General features: G+C 35.4%; 1 pseudogene; it reads right to left on the bottom strand.

Moving 5' to 3' along the window:
- Nucleotides 1-224: 224 nt before the first annotated feature.
- Nucleotides 225-23,241, bottom strand: LOC148784350 (uncharacterized; annotated as a pseudogene).
- Nucleotides 23,242-27,830: the final 4,589 nt, after the last annotated feature.

The following is a 27,830-nucleotide window of genomic DNA, read 5'->3' as shown; positions in this document are numbered from 1 at the left end:
CACCCCGTGTCAAAGAGAAATAAAAAACTATTAAGTACTTAGAATGAGAGAACTATGATGAACAAGGCTAATATGAAATGCATGTAAAAAACAATAGAATAAAATAATTAAATAAATAAAATTACACGAATAATAACATTTTAATTAGTTAAATGTAAAATATGTCCAAATCATTTTTCATGGATTACAATAAATGGAGTTTTAATATTCAATATTAGAACTATTCAATTATTAGTGTCCATATCCTCATCAGTTTCATTTGAATCATATTCTTCTTCTTGCTCATCATCTTCTGGCTAGAATTCTTCTTCTCCTTCCCAATGATCTTCATCCTCTATTATGACTTTATTGAAATCTACGCCATGTTGAAAGCCCTCAAATTCATTTGCATCTACTTCTTCTACCACACCATTCAAAATAATATTGATCTCATCTCGATCAGTTTCAATCAAAATATGATGTGGATCAGATGCATCATCATCTTGAAAAGCAATATGAACTCTTTGCTAAATATTCTCTTCTTGTCCTTCAGCTGACGGGCGTCAAATTTATCTGTAGTTTTTACTTTGCATACTGCCCATCAATCACTCCTCTCTCTTCTGGTGCTCGGAAAGTTTATGAAGTAGACTTATTGAGCTTGGGAAGCCAATATAAAAGAGTCATTTGATTTTAGTTTCAATTTAAGGTTAATTACCACAAGACTTCATGTGTGCCATTTAAGCCCTTTATTAGAAGTATCGTACCAATGACACTTGAACAAGACAACCCCACATCTTATCCCGTAATAATCCAACTCTATAACTTCTTTTAGAATTCCATAATAATCCACTTCATATTCATTGTAGGTACTCCCCAAAACACATACACTATAGTTTGATGTTGCTTTAGAATGCCCATACTCCAAAGTGTGGAATTTGCATCCATCCATAAAGTACCCTTTATAGCAAGACACATGTCGACTGGGGCCATGAGCCAACTTTCTTATGAAGTCGTCAACTTCGTTACAGGTATCTCGAATCTATGAAAAAAATAATACTTGATAAGATAACATAATTTTGATTTGCTAATATTTACATAGTTGAAAGTAATCTATTACTTACATGAGCAAGTAGTCACTGAGAAAAATCTATGTCCCGCAATGTTTCAAGTTCTATGTCAGTTATTCTTGGAAATTGTTTTTCCTATTTCCTTTATCAAATTTCCTGCAAAAGTTGTGATGATCATATGTCAATTATAAACACAAGTCAATCAAAATATTTGTGAGGACATAATGCACGAGTTACATCACTCACTGCAGGACTGGATCGATCTTATCATAATTCATCAAGACATATCTGTGTGCAGCCTTCATCTCATTGTCATCGAGATATCTAACTGCAATTCTAAAACTAAGTGGTCGTCTAGGATGTTTAGAAAATAGACTTTCGCAAGAATCTACCATTCATGCATCATCATTCCATGGCAACTGATTCAATTGGCATACTACATGTGGTTCAAAATATGAAGAGCAAAATCTTAAGATTTGTTCAATCCTATACGCCTCAACAATTGATGCTTCTACTCGAGCTCGATTTCCAACATTTTTCTTCAAATGGTATGGAAACCTAAATTTTGTTAAACTTTTAATGTACACAAGATAACTTATATTTTCTAATTATGTAAGATAATTGAACTTAGAAAAATTACCAAATGGATACATCCTTCAATACTGTACAGGTCCACCAATCTTAGCTTCATACGTATGGGGAATTGGTAGGTGTTCCATGAATCAAAGAATCTTGGGGGGAAAATCTTCTCAAGCTTACACAATATATCAACAATGTTCTTTTCAAGTTTTTGCATGCGCTCCACACACAATACAGTTGCACATAGATTCCTAAAAAAACTGTTGAGTTCTAATTAGTGCTTCCCAAATAGGTTTTGGTAGTAGATCTCTAAATAAAATTGGGAGTAATTTTTGCATGAACACATGACAGTCATGACTCTTCATTTCATAAAATTTGCATTCTTCTTCATTCACACAACGAGCAATGTTTGAGGAATACCCATCAGATAACTTTAATGATTTTACCCAAGAGCACAATTTTTTCTTCTATGCTTTACTTAAAGTATATGGTGCCTTGGGTTTGTAGATTTTTTCATTTGCACCATCAAATAAATGCATCTCAATACGGCTACAATACAACTTCAAATCTTTTACAGATCTGACATTATCTTTTGTTTTATTTTTAACATCTATAATGGTGTTAAAGATATTATCAAAGATGTTGTTTTCAATATGCATCACATCCAGATTTGTCGGATAAGATTTGTGTGCCAATGTGATAACTCCCAAAATATGCTCTTTTTAACCTAATTATGTGTCTTGCCAAATCTGTCAATTGGGTGTACCACCTGGTGGTTTTTCAAAGGTGGTGTCAGGAAGCTCATCCACGTTTTGTCACATGTCTTTTCTAGTTAATCATATAGGTGGAGAATCATTTTCATATTTTCCTTTCGAAAACTTGTAACATTGTCTTCTATAGGGATGGTCAGGAGGCAAATTTGACGATGACAATCAAATCAACATGCCTTCCTTCCATAATGAATTCTGAAAGATTTTCTCCTTTCCATACAATAAGGACATGCCAACAACCCATAAGTGCTCCATCCAAATAACATCACATTTGTAGGGAAATCACTGATCATTCATAAAAGAGCAGCTCTCATGTTGAAAATTTTGTTTTTTGCACACGTCATAAGCTTGCACCACAATTGTCCATAATATTTTCAACTCGTCTATTAATGGGTATAAATATACATCAACATTTATTTTCCAGGACTTTTTGGGCCTAGTATAACCATATTCCTGAACAAGAAAGGATTTTGCATGCATATCCATGGGGGAAGATTATATACATCACTAATCATAGGCCAACAACTGTAAGGAGTACTGGAATCCCTAAGTGAACTGAAACCATCTGTGCATAACCTAAGACGTGCATTACGTGCATTCGAGGCAAATGATGGATGAGTGCGATCGAAATGTTTCCATGCCTCTCCATGAGATGGAAGTGCCATACTTTTCTTGCTGCAATGTTTATTTGCATTCCATGTCATGTGCTCACAGGTGTAGTTAGATGCATATAGCCTTTTGCGCCTAGGTATCAAAGGCAAAGAATGCAACACCTTGTAAAGTACTTTTTTCCATAACCTTGGCTTGATTGGTGTATATGAAGGATGATAAGATATAGGGCATTCTTGGCGGTACTTGTTCTATTTGTAATACAATATGCAATTGTTTACACAAGAATTAATTTTTTTGTAACCTAGACCAAGTTTACCTAGGTGATTTTTGGTTATGTAGAACTTCTGGCGATTTTTCATCTTCAGGCAACATGCTTTTGATTGTTGACACAAGTCGATCATAGTAAGCTTCAGGTAAATTGTACTCTAATTTGATACTTAATAATTGGGCCATAATATAGAGTTTTGTGTGATTTTTGCAGCCATCTCATAATGGTTCGTCAGCATCTCTTAATAAGTTAAAAAACTTTTATACTTCTGGATTAGGCAGTTGTTCATCACATGTGAAGTTTGAGCTAAACTTAAGGCCTATTGCATCCATCACCATTGTTTTATAATGAGACGTTTCTACCTGAGGAGCAGTTGAAGAACCCACCATATCATCTCTTATGTTCAAGGATTCACCATCGCATACCAGATGTTAACCTCAAGTAAATCCATTTTTTACTCTATGTAAATGCGCATCACTACAATTAAAAAATTTTTTGTTGCTGCATTTAGAGCATAGACATTTGATTTGTCCATTATTCAAAAATCATGGGATATCAAAGGCAAAGTTTAAGAACTCCTGATCAACCCTTGTTGCGAATTCATCTAAAAGAAATCCATTATCATTCAAGCGCCTCCACATCCAACTACTGTCAATATTTATGATTGATATACATTTACTTGACAGAAATAATTTAACTAGGTAGGGAAGAACTAAATTTGGAAGTTGTTCCAAATATAAGCTACAAAATTTTACTGGACAACTTATTGATATGCTCTAAAACAAAGGAGAACATATCATTGAATAGTTAATATGAAAGGAGGCAGTAAACCTAAGCATATCAAAAATCATACTAGCTAATGCAAATTATCCAATCAATAACATGATTAAGCCATTCAATCTACAAAACTCAATATGCTCAAATAATTGATGTAATATTCAATATAAGCATAAATAAAGAAAAGAATAGGATAAGTTATCAAATAGAAAAAAATTAACAGATACTTACAGATAAGAACAATTTGTTCTTTAGCAACTCTTTCCTTGAGAATGCCTACAATGTTATATCTTAGAATAACTAGAATCTACAACATGTGAAAAAGATTTTACTTACTTATTCACATATTTAATAGAAAAGAGGATTGAGTAAAGAAAATAGAAAAGAACGAACAAATGAGAGATAGAGAAATAAAGCTAAATAAAAAAATATAGTTAAAGGAGAATGGGATTTATGTAGTTTGTTGTCTGATATCTTAATTAGCCATTAGTTTGAGGACTAAGGTTTTTGATCTACTGATATAAGAAAAGAAGAACTACCATTCAATCAAATAAAGAAGTATTTACCATCACGCTTGGGCATATCTTGCCGAAGGTGTTATCCCCATCCTAGAGTGGGTTTGTCCTGAGACGATTGTTGAGTGATAATGTTCTTTGGCGCAAGAATTGGTTCACTCATTGGAGTTTCGCCGGTTGGAGGCGAATGTAATCTTTAAACTTGATATGGCCAAGGCATATGATCGAGTCAACTGGGAGTTCCTTTTTCAAGTCTTGCGACTAAAGGGCTTCACGTGGCGCTAGATTGACTTGGTGGTTAATGATGTCTCAAACTGTTGGTTCTCGGTCCTAGTAAATGGAGAGCATGCTGGATTCTTTCATTCAACACGCACTTTATGGCAGGGGATCCTTGATCCCCGGTGTTATTTGTGCTTGCTGCTGATTACATATGTCAGGGACTGGATAGACTTTTTGTGAGCACATTTGACGATGTATTACCAATCATCAGGTGGAGTTCGAGTATCCCACCTAGCATATGCCGATGATATGATGATCTTTGCTAACCTCTGCAGGCAACACATGGGGTTACTCCGTGATTTTCTCCATGCATATGAGCGAGTGTTGGGATAGTTGATAAATAGAGCAAAGAGTTCTTTCATTCTGAGCCGGCAGGTGTCGTCGTCACAGTTGCAGGAGGTACAACACGTTATGGGTTACCAGCTGAAATATCTCCCAATCACATACTTGGGAGTCCCTCTATACAAGGGCAATAGGAAGGCATGTTTGTTTGGTTCGTTCATCTCTAGATTACGTGACATGCTACAAGGGTGGGCGATGACGAATCTATTCCACGGAGGGAGGCTGGCCTTGATTCTAAGTGTGTTGCAGGCTACGCCCTTACATTTGCTTCAAGTAATTCATCCATCTAAGTCTGTCTTGATAACCATTGAGTGCATATTCAATGGATTCTTTTCGGGCTCGTACAATGGCCGCCGGTATATTCATTGGTCTGCATGGGATAAGATGTGTAGCCCAGTAGCAGAAGGTGGTTTGGGTATTCGAAGTTTGGCGGAGTATGTTCGGGCTTTTTCCATGAAGCTTTGGTGGCGATTTCGACTAAAATCATCCTTGTGGTCGGATTTCTTGCATGACTGCTATTGTAGTACCCTTCACCCTAGTCATGTGCCATATAAGCGCAACCAGTTTTCTTTTTAGCATTGCCTGTTTCGCATTAGGGATGTGGCGGAACCTCTCATCTTCTGGACGTTGGGCTAGGGGTTAGGGTCTTTCTAGCATGATAATTGGTTCGGTGAGAAGCCTTTAGCCCAGTTCGTTCGCGGGGCTCCCGACACTGTGGAACCGACATGCTATTGGCATGAGGGAGAATGGAATGTCCCCAGAATCTTCATGATAGTCCCGCCACAGATCGCATAGGTTATTTGCCAAATTCCTATTGCAGCGGGATAGAGGGACAAAATTGTGTAGACCTCGGCGAGTAATGGAACGTTTTCCACCACATCGGCTTGGGAGACTATTCGAGTAGCGTCCCCTCGGCAAAAGTATTTTACAGATATATGGAACCTTTCCTTGCGGCCAACGGTGTCTGTCTTTTTATGGTGGCTTTTCCAGGACTAGATCCTAGTGGATACATGCATGAAGTGAAAGGGCTTTTGTTTTCCATCAAAATGCCAATGTTGAGAGGCAGAGGAGAGCATCTCTCATCTGTTTGTAGAAGGTGCAGTAGTTTGGGATGTGTGGCAGTACTTTGCTAATGTCTTTGGGCTTCGACTTTATGAAACGGGGGACCTGCTTCGTATGGTGCACTTCTGGTGATACTCCACTCCGTTTCACTCAAATTTGTATATCCGCACTTTGGTACCATTTATGATCCTTTGGTCTACTTGGATGCAGCGGAATGCTTCAAACTATCATGGGGTACAATTTACGCCACGGGCATCATAATGGAGGTTCAGCGCCATCTTCACACACTATATGCTGCACAAAGCATGACGAGTATACAGTGGAAGGGTGACTTGCACCGGGCGTTGGCTATGGGTTTCTGCTTCAGGCCGATGGTGCCTCAGGCACCCAGAGTGGTGCGTTGGAGTACCCCCTCTCCGGGGTGGTTCAAGCTTAATTTCGATAGGTCCTCGTTCAGGAACCCAGGGCCAGCAGCAGCGGCAGACGTTATTCGGGATGCAGTTGGACAAGTGCATCTAGCATACCAGTTTGCTTTGGGCACAACCACTAGTGTGGTTTCAGAGCTTACTACTGTCTGGCGTGGTTTAGAGCTAGCTCGAGCAAATCTACAAGTAATATAACAGAGATGAATATAAAGGTTGATTATAGATGGAAACAAGGTTTAAAAAACTAATTAATGAATAAAGTAATTACTATTAAGCAAATGGAGTTAATGTTTCAAGAAAATGAAATTAAGATATATTAAAATATAGCTTTTCCTCTATGCTACACAAACAACCTATATTTGCAGTGCACGAAAAGTGTGCATAAATCCTAGCTTTGGAAATAGAAGATTTGTGCAATATTTATTTTCATAGCAAGTTGCATAATTTATTTTATTTTTATTTTACTATGATGTTGTAAGTAATGTTGCTTTGTAAACTTGGCTTCTTCACAGGTTCCAAGGGCATCAAGCTTTCAAAAACTTTGAGTGGATTGAGAGATGTTTCATCTTCCAGAGAACAATAAGTCCTCTATCTATTTCCCAATTTGTTTTTTAACTTGTAATATGTGACCGACAAATCAGTAAGTTAGCCCATGTCATCTATGATAGAGAATAATCTTGTTTAGTATAGCGCTAATATAATGAATAAAGTAAAATTCATTTGGTCATTTTTCTGTGTATTTACTAATGACTTTGTATGGATATCAGGAACCAAGCCCACAAACCATCAAAACCAACAAAATTGGGTCACGCAGATGATAGTGAGCATTGAACTAACATTCGAGGAATGATCTTAACGCTGGAAATCGAGAACCCCGTGACTAGGCATCAAAAGCCTTTACTGAGATTTTCAGTTATTTGTGCATCCATATGATGGGTGTATTGGTTCATTAACGATAGACGTGTGGCATCTATACATTATTAATGGGTGGTTGACAAAAGTTTATCAAGCTGACTAAACTGACTTGGAAGGAGTTGTCATATCAAATCCCATGACATGATTGGTATAACTTGAACTCTTCAACTCCAATAATACATTATTTAGTCTATAAACTTGAAGGTCCATAATAGCCACATGCATTGGGCAACTGTGTATCCAAACGTACTGGGCCAGTGAGGACTTCCAGCAGGAGTCCTCGAAGAATAAGGCAAACCGGGCAACGAATCCCATGGCATCCTTAACTGTGTATCAGGAGGAGTCTTCCTCAGTCGGTATGCACAAAAGAAAGTTGGTAAGTAAATACGATGCTTTATTATTATTTTTTAAATACGATGCTAACTATTTTTTTCTTCTACAGGAGATAAAGCTCGATCAGCCGCTCAAGTAGATGAAATTATTCGAGCGGCGCTACAAGAAAAAAGAGGACGGCGGAGGTGGCGGTAAGTACCTAAATTATCAATATCATTTTTTTAACAATTAATTTTTCATTAAAAGTACTAACAATTTTGTTTATTTGGAAGAAGACGTTCCATAAGCCACTGGATGACTGTCAACCTTTGTACCATGACCGAGGACCATGATGCCCCTACCGAATTGGAGGTTTTGGTGGTGATGACGGAACAACAAATGTGGCTGGCTACAGTCAGGGCAAGAACAAGGGCTGACTATTCAATCTTGGTTATGAGGCCACATCTCCAGCCGCATATTCACATCACCATCCCGATACCACCACCGCTATCACCAAACCCGACCATCTCCAACAGACCCCCCCTGCCTCAAATCAGGACGATATGGACGTCGCTGACTAGGAGGGTTTAGATTAGGTTTTAAATTGTTTTTCATTTTTGTACTTTAATTAAGAAAAAATATTTATTACATTCCATTATTTCATATTTATTCAATTAAATAAATTTATAAATACAATTAATGAAATATTCATTAAATTAATATAATTATGTATGAAAATTTATAAAAATGTATAAATTTATTTATTTATTCAAATTTTGTTAAATATATTAATAAATTATTAAATATAAATAAATTATAAAATTCAAAATTAGGAACAAGTTTCGTAATAGTACAGAAAATGTTACAAATTTAAATACATAACCATTCCAAATACTGTTTCTAAAATCGTTCTAAACGCGTGTTCCTAAACTGGATGGACTGTTCCAAATACCATTGCTTCAACCATTTCAAACTAGTATTCCTATTTAGTAGCTAACAAATACCATTGCCATTTTAATTTCTAAAACGTGTTTCAAACTAAGAAAAGCGTTCGTAATACCATTACTAAAACTGTTCTACAAACGTGTTCCTAATTAAGACTAATCGTTCCTAAACCAGTTGCAGTGTGCAGTTTCAAAATCCATTCCTAGATTTATCATCAATACAAATAAAAATAGTTCTAAAATTTAGGCACGAGTATTACAATGTCCGTTCCAAAAGCTCCCCAACAAAATTAATTCAACCATTCCAAAACCCACCCCAAACCATTCCAATTCCAAAAATAAAATAATTTGGACAAATTCAAAATTAGGAAGGGTTTTCAATGACTGTTACAATTCGCATCCCAAATAGGAATGATTTTGCCATAACCGTTCCTAATCTTTTGTAACGTCGTCTGTCAGGACGGATTTCGAACCGTTCATAAATTTGCTCTAAATAAGTTCTGTATCTTGGAAACCATTCAAACACAAAAAAAATCGTTCCAAAATCCGCCCCAAATCTTGCCTTTTTTTGTAGTGATATTTTAATGATAAGAAACATATATTCTTGATTGGTGGGTGTTAAACGAGATCCATATTATTGTGCACACCTGATAAATATGCCCCACTTATTGTCCCAACTATGGCCATAACAAAATATGGATACTTACTGTGTGAATAACACCACGAGCACACATGTATGGCTAAAATATATTATTACACCATATATGTACATAACATGTCATTGTGTAGAAAACGTGTCATAGTGTGTGTGCCCTTATGTTACATTACAAACAAAGAAAACCAAAACTGAAAACAAAGAACAAACATATAAACTACGTTAGGGATAGCATAACATACAAGCAGAGACATATGACATCACAGGAAAACTCTAGCTTAGTAATTGGAAATATAATAATAGTTAATCTATTTCTTCTCATGGCCGGTTCGACCACTCATTATACATAGAGCAAATCATCTGCCAAGTAGTCCAGCGGTATTGGTCTTAATAGTTGAGGCGTAGTTCCCATGCGTCTCCTCACTGCCGTCACTTGCATCCCATCTCAAGTTCTAAAGGATTATCAAGCATTTTATCTTGTAAGAAGTTATATACAAGGCGACATGTTTGGATTATCCTATTTCTGGATTTTTATAGGCTAAAATGACTGGTTAAGTAGTATTCCCGATCGGACTTTTAGAAATTCTAAAGCTCTCTCTATGACGTTAGGTGCCGAGGACTGTTTCAACTTAAAGAGATCTTCTCGGATTTGAGGCCTCCCTGCACTAGAATCCCATTTGCATAGGTGGTAGCGAATATTACTGTATGGTTTCAAGAAGCCGTCAGCATTTGCATAACTGTTGTCATATAAATAGTAGTTGCCCGTTATAACACGAAGACACATTTAGATAAGCATGAAGTCACTTATTAATAATACACAATAAAAGTTTTCGTTAATTGTTCATCATACTGTAGGATAAATATCTAATGTGGTTATATTATACTAGTATATGTGTTTGCTCCTATGGCACTTGAGGAACAATCACAACCTCAAAGTACTCCTACACCCTTACGCACCATCAGAAGTCCAATTATAATATTTTGGCATAAACCTTCGGATACCCAAGTGATAACTGACATCATTGGGTGTTTTAAACTTTGTGTTTTATCATTCTCGGCAAGGTACCTAACTTTGTCTCCATCTATATGTCCATGCTGACCTTTCGCCCATTCTATGAAAGTTTTAAGCTCATCTTCAAACTCCGGTGCAAGACTTACCCTCCTTGGAAAGTTCTTATTATGCATCCATCTCCGCAACTCCCGTAACATGATGACATATATATCGCTGTATTCACACGGATATATATATATATATATATAAAATTAATTTTCTAATTTGACAATCTACAAATTTATAAATATTACGCTACACTGTTTAGGAGAATACATATAATTAACATAAAATAAGATTAATAATAAATCATAAAATTAAAATAAGTAAATTATAATTAATTTAATTAAACATAATAAAGTATTAAATTAGTCTTTGTTACTTGATCAACCAACTTAAGTTATGATCAGCACTAGTTGATGGTTCAAATTCGAGTAGTAATATACAAACTATTCAAATAGTGTCTTAGTAAGAATTTCTACAACAAATGAAATGAAATAAAAACAACTTGCACATATATATAAGTATTTTTGTAGTTGCTTCTGTAACGGCTTTTTGAGCTCTTAATGTAGCCTTTGAAAACTAACCGTTAGGAAATATACCCATTATTTTGTAACGGCTTTTGTAAAGGTTATTACAAAAAACTGTCTCTAATGTCATGGTTTTTGTAACACCGCCTTTTTGTATATTTTCCCGCTATTTTTTCCATTGGCATTGTAGTGGCTCCTTATTTTATCAAAAAGCCGTTACAAAAATAATGAGCCATTAAAAAATCATAGCTAATTAGTAACGACCAATAAACTGTAACGGTTTTAGGCACACCGAAAACTTGTAACGGCTACTATAACAGTTCTGGCAGTTAAAAGTAAATACATTTTTACTACCCCATAAATGACATCAACATTTTCAATCCGTTATAAAAACATTAGAAGGCCATGTGTATACGACCGTTACAAATTCCGGCATTTTTTATAGTGAACTCATAAGAATTCATTTATCAAACCCCTTATATCTTTATAACTATCATTCTTAATAATATCACTAATTTGATTATCACGAAAATCTCTTTTTCTTTTTAATAACCAAAAAAATTTTACACATGAATATTTCTAAAATTTTTTAAATATTATTTTTGAATATTTATTATGAATTTTCTAACTATAGAATTTAATTAAACATCAATAGATATAATTATGCATTTGGTCAATAGACCCAATGAAGTTTAGTAAATTAACTATATTAATGATTAAATCTAATGAATCTAGTAACTTAATTAACCAACTATTATATTTTTATGTTAAATGGGATATTTAATTCAGCACCAATTTCAATAGTCAAACTCATAATTTTTTTTATTAAATATTACATCAGACAATATAAACTACATTGAGTATATAGAGTAATTAAATAATATAATTATATAAATTAAAATCTAAATTTTAATACTTGTTATCGTTTCCGCAAATTTTGTTTGTGTAAAAATATGTGAATTCGTGTGTAGAATGTGTATGAGAGTTTTGTGAGTGGCTTTCATTTGTTTCATATATATATATGTGTGTGTATATATATATATTATAGGAAAAATGATAGATTTGATCTCGTAGGATAGGGTAGTTCTCACTTTCAGTCCCTTACTTTTCGAGGCCAACAGTTGTAGTCCCACGGGTTTTTAAAATTAACACATTTAGTGCCGATTCATCTCTAAATTACTTGCTAATAGCCTGCTCTCAAAAAATGGTATTAGAGCCTAGGTTCATTGAAGGAATATATTATTACATTATATTTTGATATTATTTATCCACTAATAGAGGAGACTCTTTGAGAGAAAATAGCATCGAACGAAAGTTCGAGTTACATTGAAAATAGGGGATATTTCCAAATTCTGGAAATACAAAGAAGCAAATTTCTCATAAAAATTCTTAACAAGTGTTACAACAGTCCCAAGAGGATTAGTCCAAAACTTCTCACGCTAGAAGAAGAACAAGAATGACTGAGAAATTTTAAAGTTCGACACGTACTACTAGGAAATGCAGTGAGGTGTCTACACTCCACTAAACTCCATGGTAGAATCCCAGCCAAGAGAAGCAGAAAGGGTAAATTCTTGCATAATATAGTTCTAAAATTATGATTAAAGGAACTGACTGTAAAGAACTCGAGCCGGATATACATCGAAAATCTCCCAAGATCTGAGAGGGATACAAAAAGTAGTTCAAGACTATAGATATAGGTTAATTCACATACTTATGAAAATAGAATCTTTAAGCCAGAAGGTGGACGAGGTTCTTAAGATCCTTCCTGACCATAGAAGGACCTTATAGATTTGAAGACAGAAATTGCAAATCTGAAGAGAAACTGAAAGGAGAGCCCTAAGACGTCAAAATCCAGAAAAGAGCGAATCAGGAACGCCGTTGGAATAGTACCTCTTCTACATCAGAAGGGGAAGGCCATGGAGATTCCAAAGCAGAAGTCCAGACAAGATCTGATAATTGCATCTATAAAATCTATAAAATAATGGAGGTAACAGGAGCAGATCTATCAGATCTACGAGAATTGGTATAATCCTTCTCCCAACTCAGGATTGCGGACTTAGTCAATATCCAAACCAATGATATCACTCCAGCACTACCACCGCCGGAGGGAAGTACATGTTCTAATGATCCTCCACAGGATCATCCAATGAAAGAAAGTACGAATTTCCACACTAATGCCACTCCAATGTTTGTGGGAACCAGGCTAAAGCAAAATTCAAGAAGAAATAAAAAAAGAGTGCCTGAAAATACACCTTGGGCAAGGACCATGCTCCAGCCCGTACATCCATACAGCACTATACTTAACCTGTATATTATTAATTTTTAAAATACCGAGAAGTTTAGACGAATGGGTTGCAACTATCAAGATAGCAGTCACTACCCTAGAGCTTGACAAGGAAAACTTCATTAAACTTGTTGAGTTGAGCTTGGAGGGATCTGTGAAGATTGGATGGGATAACACCCCAAAAGATATCAAAGCCAACATCTTTGCCAGAGATTTGAAAGGCGCGATAGCGGACCGTCTAGGAAGGCTTATCAAGATACGCTTCATCAGAGATGGATACTTCGAAGGAAGTAGAGCAGAAAAGGCTAGAGAATCTGCACAGGCTCTCTTCAGCCTTTAACTAAGAACTATTTGCGCAGTAGATGAATATATCTTTTGGTTTCACAAGTATTTCTTCTAGAGTGGAGTAGCAACGAAAGTAGCAGCTCCAATGTTCTTTGCAAAAATATGCAGTTCATTGAGGGAAATGTTGATCCACTCATACAAAGTACCTGAAAGACAACTAGATTTAGTTGCAAGGAGAATGTCTTTCCTGAAAGACAAATTGAAAGATTGGTGTTACCAAGCATCTATCCAAAAAATATGAAAAGACTGAGAGGTAAGATCAAACGAACTCCTCTCTGTTGTGATAGCAATGATTTTCCAACTATTATAGGAGAATCAAGCGAGCCAAGGAATAGGAGTAAGCGAAATAGTGACTCCTACCCCAGGAGTTCTAGAATTCCCGACGGAGATCATGGTGGTCCAAGTCGAAAGCTAGAACGTACAAATCTGGACACAAAATAGGACCAACAAGGGCTTCATCCCAAGAATCTAGACGAACAGATGCAAGATCCACCAAAAGAACCACTACAAGAAGAACTTTCAGACAGGCTCATACCCGAGCCAATGAAAGTTTCAAAGACTACAATTTCTGGATTTGCGGAGCAAGAGGACATATATTTCCCAACTGCCCACAGAAATGTGGTGAAGTGAGAAAATTTGAAGCCACGGATGATATTCTAGACATAGTCTACTATGTCGATTTGGTACCTATCTACCAATTCGAAGATCTTCCATGAGACGAGAGTGTCCATGAGGAGGAAATAGAGTCTGATTTGGATGGATTTTCAACTGATTCATAATAATTACAATGACGGAGATAGGCTTCAAACTTCTAAAAGTCTGTCAGGATTCTTTTCTAAAATAACGGTGTAAAAAAAAACCATGGAAAGAATCATGCGACAAGATTCCAACCTCAGCCCATACGATGGATTTAGGATTGGAGAATTGGGAAGGTCCTGAACTAGATAGGACTAAACCAAAGAATGCATCACATAATCGACAAAGTAAGTTCAGGTGAGTTTGCTATACCTATGAAACTTACTGGTAATGTAATGCAAATGCAACTGCTTCCTAAAGAAGAAATTCTTGAAGAATTAAGTAGCTTAGAGAAGAAGTAGCTATTACTATGAAATGGATCCATATAGGAACTATTGAAGTAATAATAAAAGATACTTTTAAGGAAGGAAATTCAAAAATACATTTATCGATAATGGATAGAAGAATCAATAACCTAAGAAATGGTTGTTTTGGAACAATGATAGGCAATTTGTATGCAGGAAAATTAATGTTTGACATTCATCCTAGGATTGCATACAACCTAGCAGACCAAGATTTCAGTAGAGTTTTAACCCTTCATCAAGATTTTAAGAGAAAAGATCTAATAAAAGAAGGTAACAGACCTTATTCTATAACTTATAGAATAGATTATTCCCTTTTACAGACGCATCAATTCAGATTTATTTCTTAGGAAAGAGTATATTAAGATTCTTAGAATTTTCAAGGAATTCGCCAAGGTAATGACACCAAATCCTATTTAGATACCTAGAATAGATGATGTTGGTATCATCATAAAAGATCACCCAGTTTTAGATTGAACACTTAGCTCTAGAACTGATTTTGGTAGTTGAATGTCTTTTTCGGAAGATAGGATTACAGGCTACAAAAGAAAGGAGAAAGAGTTATTAAAAGCTTTAACTCCTCAAAAGATTAGGTTAGATAACGTAAAACTTAGATGCCCTGAAAGATGAAAAGAAATACAAGTTATATTTGACATCACTAAGAAATTTTTTTTTTTCCCTTGCGATGACTTATATCATTTGTAGCAGCTTGTTGTTGGGAAATATGAAGGCATGTTAGAAATAGCAGGCCATAAAATTCTAGTTGAAGGTGTTGTAGAGCGAGAAATGGGTGTATGATTTTGGGGTTAAGTTTCCTCGAAGATCATAAACCATAGAGAAGAAAAGGTAATGGGATGAAATTCAGTTTTGATGGTGTTACCATAAGGATTGAATGACGAGTCCCTTTTCTATATATATATCTATTGGTATGTTGTACGATCAATATAAGACAAAACATTTTGCAACTTATATTGATTCAGGATCAGGAATTTGTACGGTAAACTTGGAGTTTTCCCTACAGAAGCAAGGAAAATCTTACCCGTTATTGTAGGAAGGGATTTTTCACAAAAAATCCTAATACTCAATAAGGGAATACGAGAAGCCAAGATCATGATTGTAGGATCATTTGGATTGCCCTGGTTTAGGGTAAAAACACCTCCTATTTACTTTCACGATACAGGTGCCGATATCTTGCTAGGTAAGAATTTCATTCAAACATTTGCAAGATCTATGCATGATAATCAAAGGAATCTATTAATCTTTATTATTAACTGTGGTAGTGAGATATAGGTGTTGCGAAGAGAAAAGGCATTTAACAGGATAATGCCTATAAATTTTCGCAGCAAACGTGGTGATTTTGATGAAAAATGCAGGATAAGAGAAAATTTGGTGCGGTTATTTTGTTTTTCAGGCAACAGGGACTCATAGATAGCGATAGCTTCTATAAGAAATCCGAGGAGGAAATTAGGAACCTTAAGGAAGCATTACTGAAAATGAAATTGCTAGATATCAGCGAGGAAAGCAGGCTTTCTCTTGAAAATATCAAGAGGCTCATCCGGAGGAGCTTTAATGAAAACCCTCTAGCATGGTGGGATAGGAATTGAAGCTACTCTGAAGGTCAAGTAAGAATGAAAGTACGAGTACATTCGATACAAAACTATCCAGATGAACATGGAAGACAAGAAAGATATGCAGATGATTAACAAAGAGCATATCAGTCTTGGACTCATTTAGCCTAGAATCTCTACCTACAGCAGCCTTGGATTTCTGGTTTGAAACCATGGTGAGATAAAGAGAGGTAAACCCAGGTTGGTAAAAACTATCAAGGTATAAATAAAATATTAGAATTTGATGGTTATTACATTTTTAGCAAAGAACACTTAATTGATTGCATTAAAGGAGCAAAAGTGTTTTCTAAATTCGATTGCAAATCTAAGATTAAGAGGGAGAGTTAATCCAAAAACTTTACTGCATTCTCCACACCACAGGGACAATATATCTGGAATGTGCCTCTAATGGGTTTAGCAAATGCACCCCAGATATTCAAACGAAAAATGGATAATCTTTTTTTAAAGATTATTTTGAATTCATGTTTGTGTAAATTGACGACATACTGATTGCATCTAAAAATATGAAAGATCATATTAAAAATGTTGAAATATTTTCTGATGCATGCAATAAAGAAAGTTTAGTACTTTTTGAAAAGAAAGCTACTATTGCTGTCAATAAAATTGTATTTTTAGGAGCTCTTATTGATGAAACAGGAATTGATTTACAGGACCATATCCTGTAGAAAATCTGCAATCTTCCAGACGTACTCAAGGACAATAAGCATTTGCAGAGCTTATTGGGAGTTATTAATTTTGTAGGTATCTTCATTAAGGATCTTACAAAATACGGAAAGGATTTCGACCACTTTTGAAAGAAACGGAAAGTTCAAAGTGAAAATGGAAAGAAATTCACACAGAAAGGATTCGTGAGCTGAAGCAAGTTTGCAGTAACATGCCAAAGCTTACTATACGACAAGACGGGGATGAATTGGTAGTCTACACAAACACCAATGACTATAAATGGGCAGCAGTCCTCATGAAGAAAACAACTACAGGGGAAAAACCTTATAAATATACACGAGGGTTGTTCTCATAACAACAAGCTAAAGTTTGACACATTAACGAGAAAGAATTCTTTGCGGTTTGGAAGGCTTTTAAGAAATGGCTTTATTTTTAGTTGTTAAAGAATTTACTTTAAAGGTTGATAATACTAATGTTAGGGCTTTCCCAAAAAAATAAATTAGAATCAAAGATAGAGAAAGCTTGTATTATCAGATGGCAAGCTGAATGCCAATATTATTATTATAATATTATCGTTATAAAATCTCATGAAAATATTCTTGCAGATTTTCTGACGAGAGATGGAGGCATCTAAAGCAAACTCCATCATGCTGAGACTCAAGCACCTCCGGAAAAACCTCGAGGAGATTGACAGGAAGTTCGGGCAACTAGCGGCGAATGCCCAAGTTACTGAAAAATCCAAAGAGTTGATCTAGATGCAGTCTAGGTTGCAATAAGGAGTTCCTTATTAGCATCCATATCGCTATGGAACGACTTATGAGAACTAATTCGGAAGGCATCACCATCAGGTATGACTCACAACTTGAGGGAGCGTGGCCCTAAACATGCCTTTAGAGTATAGGACTCTAGACTTGTAGTGTCGGATTTGAGTACCGATTGCACAAGGCCATCACCAGACTCTGGTCAAATGGCAACAATTGAGTCACAAGAAATGTCAATTCCTGTAGATTCAAGTCAACACAGCACCTCTGGGGTAAAGGAGGGGGAGATTAGCCTTAGGCCAATGATGGACACTTCTAAGGTTACTATTAACGAGTTGATATCTTCTTCGGCTTGGCAGGACTATCAGTGCATGTGGGAAAAATTAATTTCTCGCAAAAGAGTGAATCGAGGCAAGACCATTACCAAAAAATCCAGAAAATATCATAGAGTTTGGATGTTAGAAGGGTCAAACCTAGAAGATGTTCGAGAATGGTATAATTTTGGAGCTCTTGTTTCAATTCATACTATGTCACCAAGTTTTTCAAAAATCTCAAAACTTCTGGAGTGGATTAGTGGGGCGGTCTTTGATTCGTGGTAAAATAACCCCCATCTAAAGAGAGGCGATGTTCTGGAGATAAAATTCATATCAGTTGCTCTAGAAACTATAGGAAAGGGGTCTCATTTAGCATTCCATTTTATGAAACTGCAGAGGCCAGATATGGTGGATTTCAAAAAAATCAAAGCTGCCTTATGAGAAGCTCCCCTTGTATCAGCCATTAATGAAGACAGTATCTCTACCAGAAGAGCTTGGGGATTATGGGTCTGTCTCACGGAGATGGACAAAGTTAAGTATTCGTTCAAAATTTTCTCCAACCAAGTGAATGGATCAATCCTGTTAAATTCCATGATGGGAAAAAGCATTGAGTTCGTAGAAAGCTTATTTGAAAAGAAGAGAATGCTAATTTGGGAGAATAAGCTGCCGGCGACCGAAGCAACAAGAATGAAAATGTGCAACATGTTGCATGTTGGGTAATGGTATAACCATTTATGCCCTTGCTGTGAAAAATAAGAAAAGCCCTTGTTCGGGACAAAAATTCAGGTCACACAAAATAAACCCGAACCAGACCAGGATAAGAGAATTTTTTTTTTTTACAAAAAGAAGTAAAAATTAAAGGATGTAAATGATCAAGGATAAGACTGTCGGCAGAAGACGACAAAAGCCATCAGTCAGCAAAGTAAGGTAGACACATGGAAATCACATGGCCAGCAAGCCATTATGAGCAACAGTTGGAAAGGACGTGGGAATGACGAACGCAGTGATGTCATTCAAAAGAGACACGAGGATGACAAATGCAATGACATCATGAAAAAATAAATTTGGGGTTCGAATTTGAAGTCTGCGGACGCCTATAAATAAGAATGCAATGAAGCAGATGGGGATTATCAGAAAACCTTCTCCAACTCTTCAAAGTATTAGAATTTTGAGTCTTTTCAATCTTTTGTAGTGTTTTAATCTTTCAGTTTATGGGGGTTTCCCCAACAAGTCAAGCCGTCTATAATATGAGAGGCTAAACAGTTGTTTCCTCCAATAGAGGAATAATATCTATATAATATTTCCTATATTTCTTCAATAAAAGTAAGGCTTCTGTTCAACTTGTTTGTCCAAAATTCTATTAAGTCTCTATATTGGAGTCCCTTTTTCGCCCTAAGATAGAAAATGAAATAGGGGTTGTGCTAGTTGTTGATGAAGGAGCTAAGTGCCTGCGAACCATCTGCTGCGGTAGTGTTGTTGGAGGAAGTCGGTAAAATCGAGAACTTGAAATACCTGGAAGTGAAGCGGTCAAAGAAAGGTATGCATTTATGGGGTCTTAATTTATTTCGAAAGCATGTTGAACCTATTTCTAAGCATAAGGGGTAGATTATCTAATAATAGCAAAAGGATTTGATTAAAGGACTATTACTGTTAAAATCTGAAAACTAGGGGACCATAAGTGTCGACTAGGAAAAGCATGGGACTAGAAGTGATAACGGCCTTATCTAATGGGACTAAAAATGCAATTTTGCCTATATTATATTATTATTTAGTTATTTATTTTCCTATTTTTATTTTCATTTATTTAATTTAAACTCTTATCAGAATACCCATTACCTTATACTCAATTTCTTAATTAATATAATTTTCTCTCAAATATTATAATGGACTCTAATTTGCTCCATTCAAGTTTTAATATATTCGAGTTTGAATTATAATTTGTTATAATAAAATCTAAATTTTCTCAATAGTTACTAATTAGTCTCTCAATTATGTGTAAAATCCTACAGACATCACACTAATTGCTGAGGGAGTCCCCAACATAATTTCTAAGTCAAAATATTATATTGAGCAACTTATTTCTTTGTAATTATGTTGAGAAGTTTATAAGGAATTGATAATAAAGGAGAATTAGACTAAACTTAGGACTCTTGGGAATTATTATAAATTGGAGAAAGAGAAGAAAGTGAGGAGTTCTTTTGGCTGTAAAAATCAAAGATTCACATCAAAGCACGAAGAGAAGAGAAGGAGATGAGTGGATGAGTAGATCCGGCACAGGAGCGACAAATTGTTCATGCCCGATTTCCGACTCCATGAGTTTTTGTATCATCTTTCTTCTTTGTATTTTATCTAGTTAGTATGAACTACTTTAATTTTTGCTAGGTCTTTCAGAAAACCTAATTGAGACAATGTTTTAACACTTTATCAAATTAATCTACAACTTTGCTTTTTATATATCCATGTGTTATTGTATTTGTTTCTATAATTTGAGAGTCTAATCAACTCTTAAATTTAATTAATTATATTGATGAACCGAAAGGGAATTTGACATAGTAGAAAAGATAATTCATGATGTGAATTGAACGATATGTAGACATACATAGACATGATTCATTTGGTTACACATGTTTTTCATAGATCTTAATGCATTATGATCATGAGTTTTAGATTGGAAGAACCCACTATTTCCTTCATAATAATAGGTTTGATATAGCTTAAGAGAGTATATTAAAATTAACTTGGGAAAAAACTCAATGCATGAAAACATTGCTTGCTAGATTAATTTGTGATTTCTACATTCATTGGATCAGTTAGATGGACCAATTGCCTTAGGATCTTCCTCATCTTTGAATCTTCTCCAACACGTTCATTTAATTTTTTTTATTTAGTAATTTTTTTTTGTAGGGTTAATCTTTCACTTAATTCACGGTCGTTCAAATAAATGTAAATCAGTCATAGTTTTGGAAATTATTTCATTTACATCACGATGGCAATGATATTAATTATACTACTTGATAGCTAGTGCACTTGCTAGTGATACTTACATATTTCAGCAATCAGTGATGATTTTCAATTCAAATCATTTTTCAAAGACAACTTTCAAAGTTATCACACATTCGACTATCGTGATGAAACACTGTGGTATTGCGCTAGGAACATTTCTGAGCCACCAAATTAACCATTAAGTCCAAACATACATATATATTGAAACTAAACATTATTCACATGAATCTGGAAGTTGGTGTTACTTTCTCCTCCTGGAATTAAATCTCCACAACTCATGCATCAAGCAGTGTTCTTTAATCCTGAATAAATTATTAAAGACTGTTCTCAATAGTTGTGTACCGCTTTCTCAATACATAACCGATTTTCGTTGTTAAGCCTAAACCATACACAACATTGAGTCCCATCCACTGAGCAACACGCCCATGCAACTTACGATAATGACGTAGGGGATGCCAAATATCTAAGCTTTCTCATCAATCTACCATGACTGGGTTTGAATAGCATAACCTTCTACATAGGAATCTAATTCCCTTCATGGAGAATTTTGTTAAAATTTCGTATTTTAGTGTTTTGTAACATCTTTAATTCATTCAAAATGAATAAGATGTTGCACACTATACACGTGGAACACAACCTCACTCCGACTGATTCCTGAACTCGTTACTGACCTAGTCATACTCCGCACGAGCTCATCATAATGTATATTCTAATTTCATGAAGTTCCAGACCTAGCTTGCACTCCATGTCGAATCACATACGACTACAAGCTAACAATTTCAGACAATGTTTGCAATAACCTATACTAATCTTGCACAAATTAGGCTCCCACTAGTCCCTTGACGTATGCAGGATTATCTTACGAATTTAAGTACTTTGGAGGGCAAAGGTCTGTAATGAAATTCAGGCAAAGTTGGTTTAGTGAAAAAATAATCGAACAAAGTCCAATTAAGTTAAATTTTTCCATTATCAGAGACCGTTCAACCATGGTCCTTCTAGAAAGAATTCCACTAAATGAGAATTAAATTCTCATTTAGATACTCAAGAACTCCCACTTAAAAAATACATCATGTCGATCCAATCGAACGGTTATAATTTTCCCACCAGTTTGGTTGTTCACTTTAATTCTAGTTAACTTGAAAATTTCAAAGATCCTTGACTTGTGAATCCCATATTGGTCTTGTGTTGTTAGTAACCTATAGATGTTTTATTGGTTCTAATCCAAATAGATTACTGGGAAGCTTACTTTTTCCTACAAAGTGCTTTATGGTCTTTCTGTTTCTCAGAACTGATTTGAAGTTAGTAAATCCAAATTGTCTATTTCTAGACTTTTTGAATTTTTCAATCTTTCCTTACCTTAAACAAGGTGAAAAATTGACCTACCAAAGCCATGGGTTTTTTGATTATCCATCTTCTTAATCATTTGTTTGAGTATTCATAACCTAATTATGGGATAGTGTTAATTTATGTATGAACTGAGTAGACAAGAACACCCATTCTTTGTCAAAACTAAATTTATTGATCTAACATGTGTAATCGAAAAATTATCCAACAATAAATTGAGACATAATTTGACTATGCTAGGTTTATAAACACAATCATAACATGATTTTCTACGTGTAACTAGTTTCTAGCCTTTACAACAACAACTCTGCTATCGCTAAGCCTTCACACGATCTATTTCACTTTTCTACTCCTTACCACTACCTGCAAACCATTCACAGATTATGACTAATTGGTATCCAATACTGAAGAGTAAAACAATAATCATTTAATAGTCAATTCAAATGTACCTTCATTAGAGAGGAGCTTAGGACACTTCGTCTTCTAATGCACTTTTTCCCAACAAAAGATGCAAACATCATTTAGATTCCTTAATTGTTGAACCCTCTTCCTCTTTCCATTATCCTTGCCCTGCAGTGTAACAACAACAATAGTTGAAGTGCTAGTAGCAGCTAACCCTGTCTCCACCCTTTTCCTCTTCCCACATCTGGCACCCTTGGTTTTTACTTTAGAAGTCGAAGACTCTTCTACTTCTACTGCCAGTGTAGATTTTTCAATCATTACTCGTACTGGACCAGCATATTTATCACTTCATGTTGCAGTTGACTATAAATAGGACCAAGGAGGGAGGAAGACAGTGAAGGATCACGTCTATGTACGTACTTTTTTCAACATCATCTTGGAGGTCTTTAAGTTTCTCCACGAGGGATAGCATCACACTCCATGCTCCTATACAGACGATACTCTTGCACCGTATCCTACATGCAAGTATGGGATCGTATAAACTTGCTGCATTCGATGCATACTGGAACCAGCATCATCCAACCTTTCATATTGCTTTTAGATCTCATTAGTCATTGATTCCATTACGTTTTTGCGTACCTACAGATGGTAAGCATGCAACTTCCCGAACACCACCAAACATTGTCAACCCTTGAGATAAGGTCCGAGGAAGATCCTTATCCAAAATGTAAGTTTGGTTTTCAAAATTTAAGACTATCTTGAGATTTCACAGCCAGTTGTTGCAGTTGGTTCCATTAAATTTGTTAGCCTCAAATGTTGGAGTTAGTGGATTCTCAGATAATATATAATTAAATAGGAAAATATTTTGTAGATTATAGTAATAGTAAGTTTAAGTTAAGACTTGATTTTTAGTCATTAGTCCTTTTGACTGTTTCTGTAAAAGTCATTACTCTCATATGTGGTTTTAAGGAAGGCCCTTTCTTAGTGAGCTTGGGGCCCATAAGCGCCATTCTCCATGCCCCGCTTTTATGATTCATATGGAAAAAGACATTGTCAAATGTAACATATACCTTTCTCATTCTATGCGATCCCTATGATATTTTGCTCATCTCTTCACATGATCCTATCCACTCCAAGTCAATCATGTTGCTTGGCTTTAGGCTCAAGCCATCAACCAAATCATACCTCAACTGTCTTCCCCACAATTTCTGAGCTAGGAAAACATGAGTGTATTCTTTTGTTCACAATAAGAGTACAACTTTCTTCCATTCCACGAATCGTGAGACCATGTTAGGCGGAAGTAGTTTCCTGAATACATTTTATGGATGGAAAGCTTGGATTACTCTATTTGATTTATATCCTTTTTGGGCCTAATATTCACTTTTATAAACCAAAGGAGAGTTTGTTTAGGTTTTAAGACTGAGATCTCATCACTTTATGTATTTTGCATGTGATAAATATCCAATATTTAAATAAGCATTCATAAAAGTAAATGCACCACACACAAAAAATAAAGCTTAGCACGCCCCTGTTGTATCTTATATGATCTACTGAGTCCGCAGTAGGTCTGTCGTCAATTTACAAGATTTTTAACCTATTTACAAATCATGGGCCATGTAATACCTCTTCATCTTAGTGGACTCTCCATCGTGGGCTCCATCCTACGGCCTTCTTCTCCATAGATCCTCCGTGAGCCAACCTATGGCTTCCTCAATGGGCTTCCATCGGGTTAGGTATGCTCCTTCCAGTTTATTTACAAAAATAAAATAAACCTCCCCACCTATCTACTCTAATTAAAATTTTAAAAAGTAAGAAACTTCAAACAAAAGTTGGAAGGAGTAAAAAAATAGAGCAAAAAACACACTTTTTAATAACACGGCTAAAAGTGAGAGAGTAGAGAAATAAGAGGCGTGCAAACATCAAGTCAATGGAATTTAAACCATACACAAGGTCAATGGGCTTGATGAACATCATTTTATTAATCTAATTAACAAATAACATAATCCTGTTTCATATAATAGAAACCATATATTATTAAATTAAATAACATGCGATATCATCACATAAACACAATTAAAAGATAGATAAATCCATACATTCAATCTACTCAAAAAAACTTTCTTTTAATTTGGAAATTACTTTCCAATAAGTATAGGGAAACTTTGTTAGAAATGGTGACAAAAAATCCAATTGGATTGGCAGTTTTGAAAATCATTTAGCAATCTTTATGAATGTGATATTATCTTGATGAAAGTAGTAAACATTCATCTGTGGCACGTATGTTTTTTGTGCTTACTATTTACGTTGAACGGTGTTTTAACATCACAGCAAATGCCACAAACCAATTGAATAACCCATTTAATTGGGCAGTGCATTGGATGGCAGCTATGAAACCAAGTTCTGAGTGTTGGTCTGAAACGTTCCAAGTCGAGGACCTCGAGACTGGCATTGAGAGATCTATAGAGACTTGTACTAAGTATTGCAGTCATTGGATGAGTGCCATGTTTCATCAGCGATAGACATGGGATGTCTATGCAATTTTAGTGGATTAGCTGACAAGGTTGTTAGCTGATTGATCTCACTCGCGGGAATCGTCATATGGAAGCCTTGGAGGCTTGGTCGGTATAACTTGAATTCCCGGCTCCGAAAGTATAGGATTAGTCCTTGGACTTGAGGAATCATGGCAGTCGCATGTATATGATGGCTACATCTTGGATTTGGCGAGAGATGACTGTGTCTTCGATATGGTTATTATAAGTCTTTTCCAGTGTATTCGGATTATGTATTGAGGAATGTGGATTTCAAGATAGAATCCATCTCCTATCAGTATATGATGGATATATCTTCTATGCACTTTGAGGTGGTTTAGACTCTCTAAGTCTATAGTCATAGTGATTGGTTGAATAGGAAATGGTTTTCTTTGTCGATTAATAGAGTAAACGCATCTCAAGTATTTAGCATAGTTGACTGGTCCAGGAAGAGAACCGACACCCAATTCCATGCCCTAAACTAAGGCTACGAGATGGTCAATGGAAGGACCGTACCTGTATGGAACTTGAGAGCCTAAATGTTCACCCCAACATTTACCTAGTCTCTAGTGCCATGGACCATTGCTAGACGGCCACGATAGTGACGGGCGTTTTCAAATTAATGGTTACTGGAAAATAATTAATTAAATTAGATTTAATTAATTATTTGTGTTGGACATAATTTCCAAGTCTAGCTAAGGATGAACCTAAAGAGTCACACACAAATCGCTATGGAATTGGTGGAATTAATTTGGAATTAATTCGAGAAGAAATGAATTAATTTAATTGGATTAAATTAATTCAAGGAGAGTATATATAAATAATTGGATCATTTATTTAATAATCCATTTGATGGATGGCTCAAGAATTAATTAATTGGATTAATTAATTTTGATCTTAACATCTTTAAATTAGTTGGATTAATTTAATTGGTTTGGCTTAATTGATTGATTGTATCAATTAATTAGAGTTTGGGCTTAAATTTATTTAATTGGACTAAATAAATCTTTGGACTTAGTTGGGCTAAAATTAATTTAATTAATTATTGTCCAATGGACTTTGGTTGGGCTTGGTTTAATTTGATTAAATCGAGCCCGGTGTATATTTGAAGTCTAAGCCCATTTCAGGGTGGTTGGAGCAAGTTAAGGAGAAGTTGAAACTCCTCACCATGATGAAGATAATGGAGTGGTTATTTTCATCATCATTGAAGGTTATGTGCATGTGTGTGTATAGGTTGTCTTGAAGGCAAACTTGGCGGTTATTGAATTTTGAATTCAATTGTATGTGATAAACAAAAACTACACGCATATCATGAATAACCATAAGCTTAGCCACGAAATTTTGCTCCCTTTTCTCTACAAAGATATTCTCTTTTTTGTTCTATATTGAAATGGATTCAATTTAGAACATAAAACAATCCAAAAGCACTAATTAATAATATTTGTTTGGAGTTATTTTTTCTTCTAGTTCTTTGTTCTATCTAGCAATAGAACAAGAACTATATCTCTTCCTTAGTGTGGTGTGGACAAACTAGAGGGTTTCTAATTTGAATCCTAAAGTGAACGGGAGAACGTAAAGGGAACAATGCACGTTGCTGCTCAACTATAGAAACAAAAGGTAAGATTTCAATTTTGTTTCTATGTTTTTGTTTCATCCTCTAGCCACTTATCTAGCATTGTTATTTGTTTATTATTATACTTTTGACAAATGCAGAATACCTGAAAATTTCAAAGGGAACACCCCTTTGAACCGATTTTAATATTTTTTTTATTTCAGGCTTCTGCCACGTTCCCAGGCGATACCGATTGTTTTCAAGTTTAATTTTGAAAAAATTCAATTTAACCAAAATAAAAAATTTCAGAAAATGAAGAAAAATATAAAAAATCCAATTTTTCAAAGAAAGAACTTGGACAAGACAACCTACTGACTGCCAACGGCAGGTAGGTCTCTCCCAGGAAGCAGGTGCGTGAGCACAAGTGTCGTGCCTACGTGGGCGGGCGAGCGCTCGCAAGGGCTGCTGATAGTGACGGTTGTTGCCTGTGCATAAATTTTTAATTTTTTTTTCTGCAAAAAATTGAAACCAAGAACAACACATAACATGGAGAATTTGACAAAACTTTTTTCATCAGAGATGCAAGAAGAAGAGACACCAAGCCCCTAGGTCAAAAGACATAGTCATGTAAATTCAACTCAACTAATCTCCACAACACATGCACAAACGTGTACACTATCAACCATGTGGGACTCTTCCAACGAGTCTATTTGACCACACTTGTTTTTCAAAAGAGGAACCTTTCGACGTGGTCTTCTTCAAAATTGGGTATGATTTGAATGACCAAGCTTGTTTTAACTTGTCAATAAATTAAATCAAGTCTAACA

The sequence above is a fragment of the Sesamum indicum genome, linkage group LG13, assembly GCF_026168435.1.
Source record: "Sesamum indicum cultivar Baizhima isolate 11 linkage group LG13, ASM2616843v1, whole genome shotgun sequence".
Classification (NCBI taxonomy): Eukaryota; Viridiplantae; Streptophyta; class Magnoliopsida; order Lamiales; family Pedaliaceae; genus Sesamum; species Sesamum indicum.
This window is presented reverse-complemented; position numbering and strand designations above follow the sequence as displayed.